The 16,491-nt window shown below is 35.1% G+C and overlaps 1 non-coding gene across 1 annotated transcript; it reads right to left on the reverse strand.

Moving 5' to 3' along the window:
* Positions 1-683: 683 nt before the first annotated feature.
* Positions 684-790, reverse strand: LOC138170932 (U6 spliceosomal RNA). Its single transcript, XR_011170774.1, has one exon. It is a non-coding gene; the product is annotated as a U6 spliceosomal RNA (small nuclear RNA).
* Positions 791-16,491: the final 15,701 nt, after the last annotated feature.

Here is a 16,491-nt window from a genome sequence, read left to right on the forward strand (position 1 = left end):
TATCACTATTCACAATGTATTAAAATTATTTCAGGTTAACCAAACCAAATAATCCACACCCAGTTTGCCTAGGCCAAATTAATTCATTGAGGAGCTCAACTGCACAGCTGGATTTGGAGTCTGGAATAATTGAGTTCAAATTCAGACTGAGATACTTACTAGCTATGTGACTCTGGATAAGTCATGTAATCTTGTATGTCCCAGTAGTGGCAAATGACTTCAGTATCTTTACTAAGAAAACTTGAAATGGGATCATAAAGGGTTCTACATAACTTAAATGTTTGAACAACTGCAACAAGAAGAAAACTCATATAGTTGCATTTTCTTTTTTTTATATTTTACAATGTAGGAAGTTTATTGAATTACCAAAATAGAACACATTACACTAATTTTCATGAATATTTGGTTGCTACATACATACTCTGACATAATATGCTCTTAGAGTTGCTTCACTTTTGAGTTAGCTAAATACTAGAAGGACTTTCAAAAAATATAAAATTCTTTATCAGCATTCACCTTTCCATGCTTATTGCAGAAAATCATTATTATAATTAAATTGCATCAATAAATTGAGTGTATTTTATTCACTTTATTATATGTGTTATTTGGTATTCTGAGACATTTTCACCTTTTCAAAGCTGTGCTGAGAAATAGGAGGATGTGTTTCTGCCAATAACTTCAAAAAAATTATGGAATACTTCACGAATTTGCATGTCATCTTTGCACAGGGGCCATACTAATCTTCTCTGTATCATTCCAATTTGAGTATATGTGCTTCCAAAGGGAGCATTATAGTTGTTTTTTCAATGCTTGTTTTTGGTGATTCTGAGAGTATAAAGATGAGAAGGAACTACTTTTTAAAAGGTAACTAGAAAAATAATCTTTTTTATATATAATTAGGTGAGGGAAAGGGAATGTGGATTGACATTAATGGTCACTAAGCCACAGCAATGGTACTCTTTAAAGATCAGAAACTTGTAGTATTGGACCCTAAATGAGCATTTCCTTGGGGATCTAGAGAAGAAAATGAAAACCTGACCAATAATTCTCTGGGTCCTAAGATCTACTAAGGTGAAATCCACTTTGGAATTGATGTAAAGATATATTTGTAAACAATTAGCTCTCTGAGTAGAATGTGTAAAGGTGTTTCTGAAATACCAATATTTATAGAAGACGTCATGAGATTAGTAGTTAAATTTCTATATACTACTTGCTAATTCATATTCTAGCAAAATCATTATTATGCAGCTTTATGAAACATTTTCTACTATGTAATATGCTTTCCTCACAACTTTGTGTACTAGAGAGTGCAAGACACATTATCGACATTTTGCAGGTGAGAGAATTGAGGTATTATCATTCATGTCCAAAAATTTTATGGAATTTTGTGTGGGACTTACCTTCAGATGCACACAAATCATTATAATTTTAATGTATAATAGCCACACATGATTAAGACATCTATCTTGCCTAATATCTTTTGGAAACTACTAAAAATTTTTTATGGAATATGAGATAGTAAAAAAATTTCAACAGGGCCAGAGGGTTAAACTGTAATCTAGCAAGTCTAAGGATATTCCTAAAATCTAATTTCAATAATGCTATTTGTTAACATCCATGGAGGAGAAATTTTTTTATTGCTCCCAAAATGTTGTTCATTTATTTTTGTTTCATGTTAAGAACACTAATGCAGTTTCCAGGCAACCAATATTTTGTCTCCTTCTGACAGAGCTGAACTTCCCAATGAACTCACTTTATTATTTTCTAAAACAAAGCTTTAAATTGGCCCAGGAAAATTCTAGAGAATCAAATTCTCTTGGGACTGAAGTACATCTCCTATTACTGCAAAATTCCTGTAATTGGAAAACAGTCACTTGAACAAAGGGGATGTGAGAAATAACCAGCTTTCACAAGTGTGCTATAAATTCAATGAGCTGGTGAAAGGAGGCAATAGAGAGCTCTGTTATTGAATGGAATGATTACAACTCATTTAAACAAAAAATAGTACCAGTAAGGTTAATAAAATTTCATTCTTCAATTCTTAAAGATCTTAGCTGTAGAATAAACTTTAGTAGAGCTGATGGCAGCAGCAGGAAATAGATGTGAGGGGGATAGAATTTCAAGAAATCTGACCTACAGTGCCTTATTCATATAAATTATTGATATATCTCTACTGGGATGACTCTACTTGAAGACTAGCACTAGAGAACAATCAATATCTTCCTGAACTCTTCCCTCAATGATTCACATACTTACTTTTGACATGCCAACCCCCCATCAAAGTGATTCTGAACTCTACTGTTGACAGTATTCAAATCTCATTCTCTATCCTCTAATGATTAATCACCTCATTTCCTCTGCCTCAACACAACCCTTCCTCCTACCCTCCCACTTTAAACCCAACTGGTACTTCTACTGTGCTCGCTGGAAGGTCTGTTAGTTGGGCAATAAAGCTATTTTCATGGTTTTTTTTAAGCAATCAGGGTTAAGTAACTTGCTCAAGGTTACATGGCCAGTTATTTCTGGGTGTAGTGCTAAGTATCGGAGCCCGGATTCAATCCCCAGCTCATCCCAACACTGGAGCTGGTGCTCTTACTCGCTATGCTACCTGGCCACCCCGAGCTAATTTCATGTTAAAGCCTTTCCACTATAGATCCTTTAATTTTCTTGGGCTCACATGGACCTAACATAGCTTCCCTGGAAATCCTTTCCTTCACTGGTTGCACTATCATGTATACCCACTTCTGACTTACTAGTACTAGCAGGAGAGTTGGAATATTCCTTCTATGCTAATTTCCATTCCCAGGCTCTCCTTATCAGAAACTTCATCTACAATGAAAGTGAAGTCTAGAAAGTTTAAACAAATTCTCATTATGGTAGTTATAACTAGAATTTATATAGAACGTTAAGATCAATACGGACATTCACATGCATTATTTCATTTGTTACTAAAAAAGTCCAGCAAAGTGCTCATAATTATAATCTTTATTTTACAAATATTGATAGAGAAGATGATAAAAATGGTACCTGCCTAGGGTCATGCAGCTAGTGAGCATCAGAGGTAGGATTTAATCTCAAGTTGTCCTGACAGTGTGACTTGCCAGGACTTTAAGTAGTATAGCAACTAAATGACTTGAGTAGCAATTGGAAGGGCTGATATTTTAATCTAGGCTTCTGTGCTCAATTCTGGTACATTTTCTACTACCTTACTATATCAAAAAGAATGGGAAGTCTTCCTGGGACAATTTAAGAAGATGAAAAGAAAAGTTCCAGGACATGGTTTGGTCCCTGTGAAGAGTAAACACCTTCAGGAAAAGGTCTGCTCAAATAACAAGTGGCAAGCCCTAGGGTTAGTTCCTTTGAGAAGCTTCCTTAGCCCCAGTTAAAGGAACTTTTACCTCTGGGTAGTGAGGGGAATTGGCTGTTTGGACCTGGGAAGATCAAGGAAACCTCTGCTGACAAGGAACTCCAGACCCATCTGTGCTGTGAAGAGCAGTGTGGTGGTGAATTGCACATGCCCAGTGAGTGCAGAAGCAATGGGCAGAAAGCCTCTGTGGGCACTTACAGGAGGTTGCAGGTTTCATTTTGGTTCCAAGCCAGAGGGAAGAACTGAAGATTTGAGGCGAGAGCCATTATCCCCCATTCCCTAGGCCTAGCAGTGATTAAAAAAATTTAAGCTAGTACCACTAAATATACACAAAGGAGAAAAAATTCAACCATAGCAACTATTATGAGAATAGAGAAGACCTGGGATTCATCTTCAGAGGAGGATATTGAAGGAAAGAAACCCCCCAGAGAGTAACATTGAATGGTCACCTGCCCCAAAAGAATTCATAGAAGATCTTTGAAAAGAAGTTAAAAATCAAATGACAGAGATGGAGGAAAAAAAAAATAAGAATTATAATTTAAAAAAGGAGGTTATGAAAGCAAAGTCAACCAATTAGAAAAGGAAGTACATAATCTTAAGGAAGAAAAGGATGTCTTGAAAATTAGAAATGGGCAAGGTAACATCAGCTAAATTATAAGAGATCAAGAGATAATTAAACAAAACATGAATGATGAAAAAAAAATAGAAAAAAGAAAGTGAGACAATTTATAGGAAATCAACAGATTTGGGGAATAGACCAAGAAGAGAAAACATAAAAATAATCAGACTAAGTGAAAGTTATGATAAAAAATTGATACAATAACACAAGAAATAATTAAAGAAAATTATCCTGAAGCATTAGGACAGGGGTGGGAGAGAATTAGAAATAGAAAATCAATCCATCGATCATCACTTAAAAGAGATCTTATGAGGAAAATTCATAGGAATATCATGGTCAAATTCTTAAATCAACAGTTCAAGGATAAAATTTTAAAAGAAACAAAAATGAAACAATTTAAATATGATGTTGCCAATTAGGATCACACAAGGCCTAACAACTGGGACATTAAAGAACCACAGGTCTTGGAACATTATATAATGAAGAGCAAAAGATCTGGGGCTTCCCCAAAAATATCATACCCACAAAGTTCAGCATAATCCTGAACAAAAAAGAAATGGATATTTGATCAACTCTCAGACTTTCAAGACTGTTAAAAGACAAAAACAATTGAAGATAACAGAAGATTTGACATGAAGAGCCAAGTGAAATATAAGTAACATAGCAAAGACTGATTACAAGGGGTTCAAGAAAGGCATACCATTTATTTTTATATATGTACAATGTTAAATATATGTCTAAGATTCTTATTAATAATTGAGTAGCTTATACGAAAGATTGGGGAAAGCCTGAGTATGATATGAATTTTAAAAGTAAAACAATTTAGTAAGAGCTAAAAAGAATCATTATCTTAAACAAAAGAGGAGCAAGAGGAAGAATTGATACAGAAGAATTAGATGGGGGAAGAAGGATGGTTGTTTTGGTAACCTACTTTAATTTGGAATTAGTTTAAGAAGGCACAATACATATATATTTAGAAGAGTATAAAAGTCTTCTAAATTCAAAAGAAACAAAATGGTTGGAGATTGGGAGTGGGGAAAGGACAAGTGAGGAATCTTTAGAGGGGAGAGTGAGTGAATAGGTAAAAATGGGCTATAGAAGGGTACTTAGATTGATGGGAATGGGAGGATAAGGGAGGGATCCCTGGAGGGGGGTAGACAAGTAATAGGAGGATAAGGTGGCAGGTAGAAGTAAAGCAAAGTATGCAGGAGGGATAGGAAATGAAAGTAATGCACAAACATATAAACAAATATCGGAAGTAGAATTTGGGAAAATATACGTATACATGTATACACACAGATATATGTGTATATGTATATTGCATGTGTATGTGTATGTATGTGTATTTATCTATCACTATAGAAAAACATATTCAAACTTAATTGGAACCTGGGAGGTAGGGGGAGAAGAACAAAGTAAAAAAGTGCGCAACAGAGAACAAAAGACAACTTACAAGGAAGCAAAGAAAAGATGGACAATTCTCAACCCAAAGTTTATTATTTATCATACTGGCTTTCTTGAAATGAAAATTTATTATTACATATTTTAAATCCTCTCTTATGTTCTACTATGCATGTGACATGCTTTTTTCTTCTTTCTTTGTATTTAAGTTCCACTATTTAAGTTTATGATGTTTTTGTTTCTTTTTTCTATTCTGATTTTGTGTTCTGGCTCTTGAGACTAAAATAAAATTAAAAAAAAGATATGTAGACCTCTTGTATTTTTCTTTTTGATTGACATGCATCTATTGGCAAATAATCCAACTTGAAACTATAATAACTATACAGCTTGGTCATTTTCTTTACCATCAGGTTTCCATCTTATTTTTGGTAGGTCTACAACAGATTTATAATCACATTCTTCTTCTTGGAGATTTTAAGATATGTACTGATGCTCACATTTTGATTTAATTATTTAGGAGTAAGACAGGGATTTATGAGAGATTCACATTTGAATATCTTTATCTATTTATCTATAATCTATATCTATATATCAAGAAGAAGCATTTTTCTTTATTAATATACTGGAATCATGGTTAATCATTCCATTTATCAGAGATACCAAGTCTTTGAGTTTTTTCTTTAGTTTTTCTTCTTAAAGTTGTTTTCTATAGAGTGTTACAATGTGTCTATTTAATGTGCTTAGTATGAGCTTATGCTGTCCTTTACAACTTTCTTTGAAACTATTTCATTATTTGTTATAACATTTAATTGTCTTCACATATGAACATTCACTTAGCTGTTATTCAATAAATGGGTATTTCTTTTAGTTTTCAGTTCTTTGCTGTTACAAATAGGGCTGCTAGAAATGTTTTTTTAAATCATATGGCTCTTTTTTTCTTTCTTTAATCTTTTTGCAGTATATATAGGGTTAGGAATGGCATAACTGGCAAAAGGTTATGCTTTTCAGATTAGTAATTTGGGGCCAGAGTTCCAAATTACTTTCCAGAACGCCTGTACCAAATCACACTAATATGACCCCATTTCCCATAGCCATTCAAAAAAATCTTTTTTTTTTCCATTTCTTTCAACTTGGCCAATATGACTGGTGTGAGGTGTAATCTCAGATTTAGTTTAACATGCAATTTTCTAATTATTAACAATTTGGAACATTTTGCATATGATTGTTAAAAACTTGGATTGTTTTTTCTTTGAAAATTGTCTTCATGTGTTACTTAGCAAAGTACTTGACAAAATATTTAACACTAGGTATGTAGACAAGACGTATATATGTGTAACAAATAGTAGATAGTTTGGGAACTGGTTCAATGTCCACAACCAAAGTAGAGAGAATTATGGTTGTCAACTTGACAGAATCTTTAGTGAATAAATCCAGTTACCTGTTTTTTCCCCTATCCTATTCAAAATTTTCATTAGTAACATAAGAGGTATACTCATAAAATTTACATAGAACAGATTGGGCAGAGGACATAAAACATACTCAGTGACTGAAGTGTGATTTTTAAAAGATTTTAACAGTTTTGAACAATGGGAAAAATGAAAGAAGTTAATATTTCATATAAAAAATGAACCACAAAATGTGTTCAATAAACCAATTGTACAAGTAGATGAAAAAGGCATACTTAACTGTTAGTATAGAACATATTTAAGTCTTTTGGAGTATTTAAGTCAACATAAGAAAAGCAAATGTAAACATACAAGTTGTTAAAAGAAACCTGTTTAGAATGAGGAAGGTGATATTCTTGTTTTACTATGAACATGGTACGACCAGACCAGGATTATAGTATTAATGATAAAAATGAACTTCTCCAGAGGGTAATGACTAGGGAAATGACAGTTCCAGGTACTAACATACAACAACAACAACAACAACAGTATGGTGAGGTGATGAAGTTGTGACAATGGTTTATTTAAGCAATGGAGATGATGAAGGAAAAAAAGTTATAGAAAAAAAGTAGTAACAAATAAAGGAACTTAAAAGTTCAAAATTAGGAATCAGTGAAAAAATAGCAAGAATACTTACAGAGTTATTAGGAGAACTAGGATATTGGTGTTTCTGAAGTGAAAGGATGAAAGAATAATATACAATAAGAAATCACTAACAGTGTAAAATGATCCAAAAAGTTCATGAAGGATGAGTGAATAAAGTTCTGTGTTAAGTATATCTTTATCACCATTGTCTATCCCCATGTTTTGTATTTTAGGAGTGCTTATGAGTTGAATTTAATTTGGGCAATGATTACTATCATAGATGGAGTTTTTCAATAAAATCATAATTAAACCATCTTCTGATGAGTTTGGGATGCGTATGCCAAAAGGTTTTAACAGTTTAAAAATTAGTGGGGTTTTTTTGCCCTCCATAGTGTAATTCATATTTAAAATGTGTTCATTTATTAAAAAAACAAGAAAAAACTCTTTTCTGGAGATTTTGTATAAATTTTAATAAATACCAAAGTATTCCTTTATTTAAGAATTTTTCACCTGAGGAAAAAAAAATTATCAAATTTAATTTTTTTGGAGGGGGGAAGGTAGGGCAATTGGGGTTAAGTGACTTGCCCAAGGTCACACAGCTTGTTTTTGTATTAAGGGTCTGAAGCTGGATTTGAATTCAGGTCCTCCTGACTCCAGGGCTGGTGCTCTATTCACTGCACCTCCTCGCTGCCCCAAATTTGTTTTAAGTTGTTGTCATTGCTGTTGTTTAAATCTGGTAAAATCATAGTGAGAGAAAGAAACAAAATAATGCATAAAAGATGGGACTTATAAGAAAGTTTGAAGGAATAAATATATAAATGGAAAACCAATGACAGCATGAAAAAAATATTCAGATCTTGTTTTCCAAAGACTTTTAGAGTGCTTTTCAAATCAGTTACCCATTTTTTCAAATGTTCAGCTTAAGGTATATACACAGTAAAAAATATTTTCATGATTCCAGTGTATTTTTAATTGTTAAGACAAGTTGTACCTACAAAAACAACCCAACATACATTTGTCACTGTTTTCTCATGTTTATTGTCTCTAACCCAGGTTGTTAAATGTATTTATAAACCAATTAAAAGGACATTTGGTCATTATAAAAATGGGAGGCTTTGCAAAATATCTCCCTAAAAGCAGCAATTTTATTCTCAATATCAGTCAGTAGGTGGTGCTGCAGGAGAGACCTGGAAATTAGAAAACACACTGCATTTCTCATTAGTAAACCCAACAGTAGATTCACATCCCATTATGAAGTTAGTTCCACCTCTTTAATGTTCTATTACACAATAAAAATTACTACCAAAATTTATTTTTGGCTATTTTTATGTATTAAAAAATATTACAATTAATTCAAGTTTCATGGTGGTAAACTTCAAAATCTCTTTTGTCCTGTAATGATTAATTCCACAGACCTGTTTCTTAGAATTTCATTCAGAAGATTTTATCTTTATTTTCAAGAATGTATATTCTACAAATTCCCCTTTTTTATATTGCTTTATACATTATCTTTAGAAGATGAGATGCATGGGGCAGCCAGGTAGCACAGAGAGTAAGAGCACCGGCTCCAGTGTTGGGATGACCTGGGATCGAATCCGGGCACAGACATTTAGCACCCACCCACAAACACCTGGGCATGCAACCTTGAGAAAGTTACTTAACCCCAATTGTTTAGGGGCAGCCAGGTGGCTCAGCAAGTAAAGAGCACCAGCTCCAGTGTCGGGATGACGTGGGGATCAAATCTGGGCTCAGATACTTAGCACCACACCCAGAAATAACTGGCCATTTAACCTTGAGCAAGTTACTTAACCCCAATTGCTTAAAAAAAAAAGATGAGATGCAATGAAAGTAGGAAATGAGAATGGAGAGAATAAAGTTAAAGGAAGTTCTTAAGTCATAAACATAATTAATTTTAAATATTTTTTCTTACTCAAATTATTTTTAATATTTTAATTATTGAGTCTAATTATATGATGATCATATTGTTCCCTAAAATCATCTTATTTATTTGTGATTAACTGAAAGTTGAAAACTACATCCAAATAAGAAGTACTAATTATATATAGAGTTTTTAAAGTGAAATTTTCAAGTGTTCTTCACATGCAAACCAAAAATCTCAAAAAGAAAATAAAAGCAAAATAATTTTTAAAAATAGCAATAGTTGAATGTGACTGTGTTTTTTTGAGGGACGAGTATTATCCCATGTAAACTTAACTGCACTGCTTGATTTTCTGTAGTGATAGGATCAGGATTCTCTCTCCCCACCCCAACCCCAACCCCTATACCCAACAAAAGGAATTAATTTTCTCTAAAAGGCAACAAATCTATCCCTAGCATGTAATCAGCTTCTGACTCCCTTGTTCCAGGTTCCTGGTACCTAAGGGCATAAATATTCTGCCCTTTCAAAATCAGGTCTTCTCTGACTGGATGGCTGTTTTGAGACCTTTAGAATCACATGCAGATGCCTACCTATATATAAATGGAGGGTAGGTCCATCTATAGAAGAAAAGTGCTACTAGATCCTTATTGTATATAATTCCTATGATGTACTAAAGCAAATATTGTAACTCATTTTGTCCCAGATCTAATCCAAATTAATGGAATTTTAGTATTAAATATATCCCAAACATTAGACATGTTTGGTAAGTAGGACTACATGAGATGACTTCATGACATGTCATGGATGTGTCAGGGATCCTTCAGGGAAAGGTTACTGCTAATTGAGTGCTTGATCAGATGGCAAGACATTGAATGGCACCCAAGTGCAAAAGGTCTTCTGATTGTGTATGGAGAGTCATGGTTATGGGAAAAGGAGCAACTCCATATTCATACAAAACAGTTACCTCAGTGGGTACTGGAGGAAGATGCCTGTGAATATAAAGAAGGTGCAAAGTCCAGCATTTCTTGTTTCTTCTTATATACTGTACTGCCAGCAAAATAAGGCTAAAAAGAAATTGGTCCAGCAAATTCAAAAACTAGAGATTGGCCTCCTAGTTTTTGAAAACCAATAACTCACATCCAGTGACTATCTGGTCCCCAGGACTTTGAAAGAATCTCTCTGAAGAAGGTGACAACTGACTGCCCAGAGCTACGAATCTCTCATGTGGAGTCTGGTCCACTGATTCAACTTCTTGCTGAGATCAGAGCCTTGAGACATATGAATGAGAGTGTAAATGAAGAAGGGACTTAGGAATTCTAAGTGGTTAAAAAAAAACCCAGAATTACTACATTACTGTTTCAAGAAGTAGGGTGATTTGTCTGGGTAATGGGAGGATAGGCTTTCTGCTAAGAAGAAAGGGTGGTTTCAGGAAAAGTTCAAACAGAAATCTGAATGAGACACTGGATCAAAAGCTCCTGAGGGTATGATCTAATGGAACCAATAGTGAAATTTCCAGTTGAATTTTATGGGCTTGGAGAGGTCCCTCAGAATTTGCATTCATGGAGTCAGTTAAATTTATTAGAACCTACAGACTGGCGCATCATTTGTCCCTTTTTATGTAGATGAAATGTGGGGTTATTTGCATGTAATATGGGGATAATATTCCTAGAATAAATGTGTTTGATATCCTGTATTTATGGTTTACCTCATCCTATACTCTATGATTAGCTTGACACAGGGGCAATTATATTCTGCCCCACCAAAAGTGGACACTCCCTACTTTCCTAAATGCCATCACCATGTACCTCTACTTTAGAATTGGCCGTACCCTTGCTTATAGCCAGGAAATTCATACTTAATTATAGGCTGAGAAAGGACAACCCTAGATATCCTAGTCTCACTGGGGCTTTGGTCTTGGTCACTGAGGGATAACTTCAGTAACTGAATGCATTGTTCTTATGATTTCTACCATGAAGTGAGGGAGAACTCCCCACTTCATTTGGGTTGTAGGGGAAGAATGGGAGAAGCATAAAGCTTCTCTGAGCATGGTCCACCCATTGTCACAAACTCCCAACCACCTGACTAAGCTTGGACTTGGGCTTCTGATTTTGTCCTTGTGGGATGGATTTAAAAACATCTTCTAAGGTCCAAACTATTTTCTACCACTTTTCTTGGGTCTCATTTGGGATAGGAACTCTCAACCTGTGCTGATATAGTGGTTGAAGGATTATGATACCTGTATTCTGCCTGAATATCTTAGAGATGAAACACTACATCTGGGGACCTGCCTACTATCACAATTGAAATTTAACAAAAGTGTAAACTAAGGCAAATCTCAGGGCAAGAAAATGTTTATTAACAGGGGCAGCTTTGCCTCCATTTATGCCAAAGACCCTGAACAAAAATACAGTTCTGGGTAGTACAGAACAAAGAAGAGATTTGGGTAGATGGCATCATGAGAAGGACAAAATGATTGAGACACAGGGGCCAACATGATTGGTTGGATGCTTGGTAAGGGGAGCTGAAAATGACCCCCCCCTTTTCTCTCTTGATACTAAGTACCTATTATTTGAGTTCAGGTACAAGGTCAAAAGATAATAGACATACACTTTTTGGACAGCAAACCAGACATCCTTAAAGAATAGCTTGGTGGTGTAAAGATATAAGGCCTGACTCTCATCAGGTTCCAAGACAAAGAACCATGACAAGCATTCACAGAACAAAAAGCAGTTACAGAAGGAAACCAATTAATTGTAAGCAGAATCAATTAAAAAAAGATGCAGAATTGATCTTAGTCTTTTTAACACTTATTGAGACAAACCTGAGACCAAGCAGCAGTTAAAGTGTCAAGAATCACTCTATTAAATCTGACCTGCACCCATTCAAAGCAATTTGAAGCCCCACTAACCTTACTTGAAAGTCTCAAGAAGACTCTACATTGGACAACAAACAAATACATAAGTACCTTTTTTTCTTACTGTTATTCTAAATGACCTTTGATTAGTCAGCATATCTCACATGACTCCATGACTTTTGTATTATAGTTTTCAATCAATTTATATGGACAGCTCCTGCAAAATATATTTATATGAATTACCAATACACTTAGGGCAGCCTTGTTAGGCCAGTATTAATACCAACCTAATCTAAGTGGTTTCCAATTGGCAAAATGACATTCTACCATCTCAAGGCAAGAGATTTGTCTTTGTGAATCAATGACTATATCCTTATGCACATTAAGGTCCAGATAAAATGTTTTATCTCCCAGCAGCCATATCTGTGATAAATAAATAACACCCTAGGAAGGGAAAGGGTCTCTATCAGTAATTTCTAGGATCTAGATGACTGATAGATGACTAAAAAGTAAGAATGAATTTCTTTTGGACATATTTCCAGTTGCCTCTGACTCTTCCTTATTCCTTCACCATCACAGAGTTATTTTGGCCTCAAGATTCTTGTGCCTTCAGAAGATTCCATAGAGCCTGTAGAAATAGCTCAAGTCCTTTTCAATTGGTAGATTTTCTTTCCACTATGAAGGTTGACAACTCTTTTCCAGAGAAAGTTTGGGGGATCAAGTGTTGGTTTTATTGAAAACTGCCTTGCTTTTAAACATCAGTGAGGGAAGGGGAATGTGATACTCTCTGTAATTGTAGTAAAAAAAAATACCTCAATTTACTTAGAAGAAAAGGTTTACCCTAGCTAATTTTGAAGTAATTCTGAATAGAGAAGGAGAGGCCTTATTTAGCCCCTATGGGAGGTGAGAAAGTACTTTCACAATGTAATTTATGGTTACATGTGATAAGTTTATTAGAGATGTATAAAACAAAAGTTGTTACCAACTCACAGAAATAGATCCTGGAGAGTTTTGTAGTATACTCTATAAGGATGGTAATTATGGAAATATAGAATAGTGTTCTTAAAGGAGGCAGTATTTAAGTGAATTTTGAAATTTAGGTAGTTAAATACATGTGGGATGGGGGCTGAGAATTGTATGTCTGACTAGATACATTGTCAAAAAATGCACTCAGAGACATCATATGATAATCCACAGACCTGTTTGTTAAATCTCTTTAGGTTCATGGTAACTATGTGACCCAATGGATAGAGGATAGGACTGGAGTAAAAATTACCTAACTTTGAATCTGTCTGACCCTAAACAAGTCACTTAAACAATGTCTATCTAAGCTTCCCCATCTTTAAAATGAGAATGATAGTACCTACCTATGAGGTGTTTTGGGAATATCAAATAAGAATTTTTAAGTGTTTTGTAAACTTAAAAATGCTTATACAAATGTTAATTATTGTTGTTGTTAGTTATTCTCTGAAATATCTTACTTAAATATTTAAAATTTTTTCCCTTTCATGGTAAATGACAAGCCCCTATTTTTTTCCCCTTGAGCTGACTTTCCCCCTCAATCTCACATTCCCAAACTGACTGGCTAAGGAGAATTCACTGATAATGCTCATGAGATTTATTATCAGTATGAACTAGCATAGACAATGCAAATAGATATTAAAAATGCATTGGGTACAGAAATAGGGATTCTACTCAGGGTTGTTTCCCTTTTTTCCTCAATATTCTTTCAGCAAAACTAAGTATTGAAATAAAAGGATTGAGATTTAACCTCTCATTTCCACTGGATGGAGATTTTCACCTCAGTATTCTCTAGAGAACTGCATTTGTGGGAAAAGGGAGATAGAGTTGATATAAAAATCTTGACTACATTCTTTCTAACAAACTGCTGCTAGTTTGTTTTGATCCAGCTCTAAAATCAAGCTATTTACTCTCTTTCAATATATCTCTAGCCCATTGTCTGTTAGATCATTTCCTAACCTCCTTCACCAACAGAATTCAATTTTGTTTTTCTTTCCCTTTTTTTCATTAAAGGGGTGCCATCTATTCCATATTCACTCCTGCAAAAGGTAGAAGTATGAAAAATATTTCAATTCATAGTCTTTTTCCCCTCTGTCTTGCTGCATGGTTCATCAGATTTGGTGAGAAAATACTTGCATGATCAATGCAACTCTGAGACTGCTGTGCCCTATAGTAGAGTTTGAGCCTGTATTCCTACATTATATCTTGAAAATTTCTTGGGCGATAGGTACAGGAAGAAAGGTATAGTAAGATTATTTTGAGTAAAAATTAAATAGTCTCAGAAGGAGAGGTAAATTTATATGAACAACATAGAATGAGTAACGATACTGAGCAAAGAAGCAGAAAAACACAGGACAATTGTAAATAGTGGGTCAATTCAGTAGGAGTATAGAATACATAATGGAGAAACTCCAAGACAAAAAAGGCATGTTGGTGTTAAATTGTTGAATGCCTTGAATGCCAACTGGAAAGAAGTTTGAATTTCATTCGGTAAACCATAAGGAGCCACTGAATATTTCAGAACAGAATCATAATATAACCAAGTTTAGATTATTTTAAGAAAGACTTTTTACTAGAATAGGGACAGTTGTTTCGAAAAGTAAGGAAGAAGTAAGCCAGGTAGTTTACTTAATCCCACGTAGAATAATGAATTAAGAAAATGAAAAAAAAATCAAGAGAGAAAATAATGTGTTAGAATTGAGAAACACTGATTTTAAGGTGCTGAGGGCACATGTAGGTGGTAATGTCCTTACACTGTTGGAAATATGATTTTTTTGACCATGGGTTTTAGGTAGCCCAATAATTTTTTAAATTATCTCTCCTCGATCTATTTTCTATGAGATATTTCATATTGCCTTCTACTTTTTCATTTGTTTGGATCTGTTTAATAGTATCTTGATTTCTTATAAAGTCACTAGCTTCCATTTGCTCTAATCTAATTCTGAAGGAATGATTCTCTTCAGTGAGCTTTTGAGATTGTTTTTCCATCTGGCAAATTTAGCTTTTAAAGGCATTCTTCTCCTCATTGGCTTTTTGGGCCCTTTATTCCATTTGCATTATTCTATATTTTCAGGTGTTATTTTCTTCAGCCAAGTTGTTGACTCTCATTTCATATTTTTCTTGCATAATTCACATTTCTCTCCCCAATTTTTCCTCCACTATTGTTATTTGGTTTTCAAAATCCTTCTTAAGCTACTCTATGGCCTGTAAGCAGCTCATTCTTTTGATGGAAGCTTTTGGTGCAGGAGTTCTGACTTTGCTGTCTTCCTCCTGTTCCATGTCCTGATCCTTTTTGTCCCCTGAAAAGGAATCCAAATTTGAACCACTGTGTTTGCCTTGCTTCCCTCGCTTGCTCATGTTGCCACTGAATTACTTGACTTTTGAGCTTTTTGCCACAGTAGAGCTCTGCTACCAGAGGGGAGAGCTTTGTCGCAAGCACTGGGGTTTTCTCAGCTGCTGGAGCTATTAGATGGCCATCCTCTCTGAAGCCTCCAAGTGCTCTGGCACACAGGTCATGCACCGCAGGACCTCCACCCCAGACAGTGATACAGATCCAAGTAGATTAAAGCAAGAACAATTACCCCTCAGACTGAATGCTTGTTACACCTATTATATGCAGGCCTGGAGCTATGAAGCAACCACGTGGCAGCAGCTTAGATGGCCATCACTTCTCAGCTGCTTCTCACCTCAAGGGCAAAGGCGAGATCGCACTCCTGAACTCCCAGGTCCTAAAGTCCACACTGCACTGACCTCCCACTTTGTCCTTAGTATCTATGGGTTGATAATTCTGGAAACTGCCACAGCTGCTGGTGATCTGAAGTCCCTCCAGCCAGTGATTGGTTGTGGCCACCCTGAGGCTAAAAGCTCTGGCTCCCAACACCGCTGTGCTGGATGCTTCCTGCTGGCCTGCTGGATTGTCTTGAGCAGGAGGTTAGCTTCTCTGTGTCATTTTGTGGGTTCTATAGCTCTGAAGTTTATTTAGAGTCATATTTTACATGAGTGGGAGACCCAAGGAAGTCCTGTTTCTACTCTGCCATCTTGACTCCATCCCCTGGAACAATATTCTAAAGAATTACCTTAACTGATGCTAAGGTAAAAGTATCAGACTTAAGAAAACAATAGAAATAATTCAAACTTTTCAGTAAAGTGGGAACTTTTCTAAGTGTGAGTGTGGGAGTCCAGTTAGGGGTGAGATGGAGAGAAAAGAAAAAAAAATCCCTCTTTGGTGGAATAAGATAAGTACTCAATAGAGATTAAGTACAAGAATTGCTGAGTAACAGCAAAGGGACAGCTAAGTTATAGCTATGGTTAACTGCACCA

This window comes from Petaurus breviceps, unplaced genomic scaffold, assembly GCF_028583685.1.
Source record: "Petaurus breviceps papuanus isolate PSGF00001 unplaced genomic scaffold, PetGlider_PUasm1.0 40, whole genome shotgun sequence".
Lineage (NCBI taxonomy): Eukaryota > Metazoa > Chordata > Mammalia > Diprotodontia > Petauridae > Petaurus > Petaurus breviceps.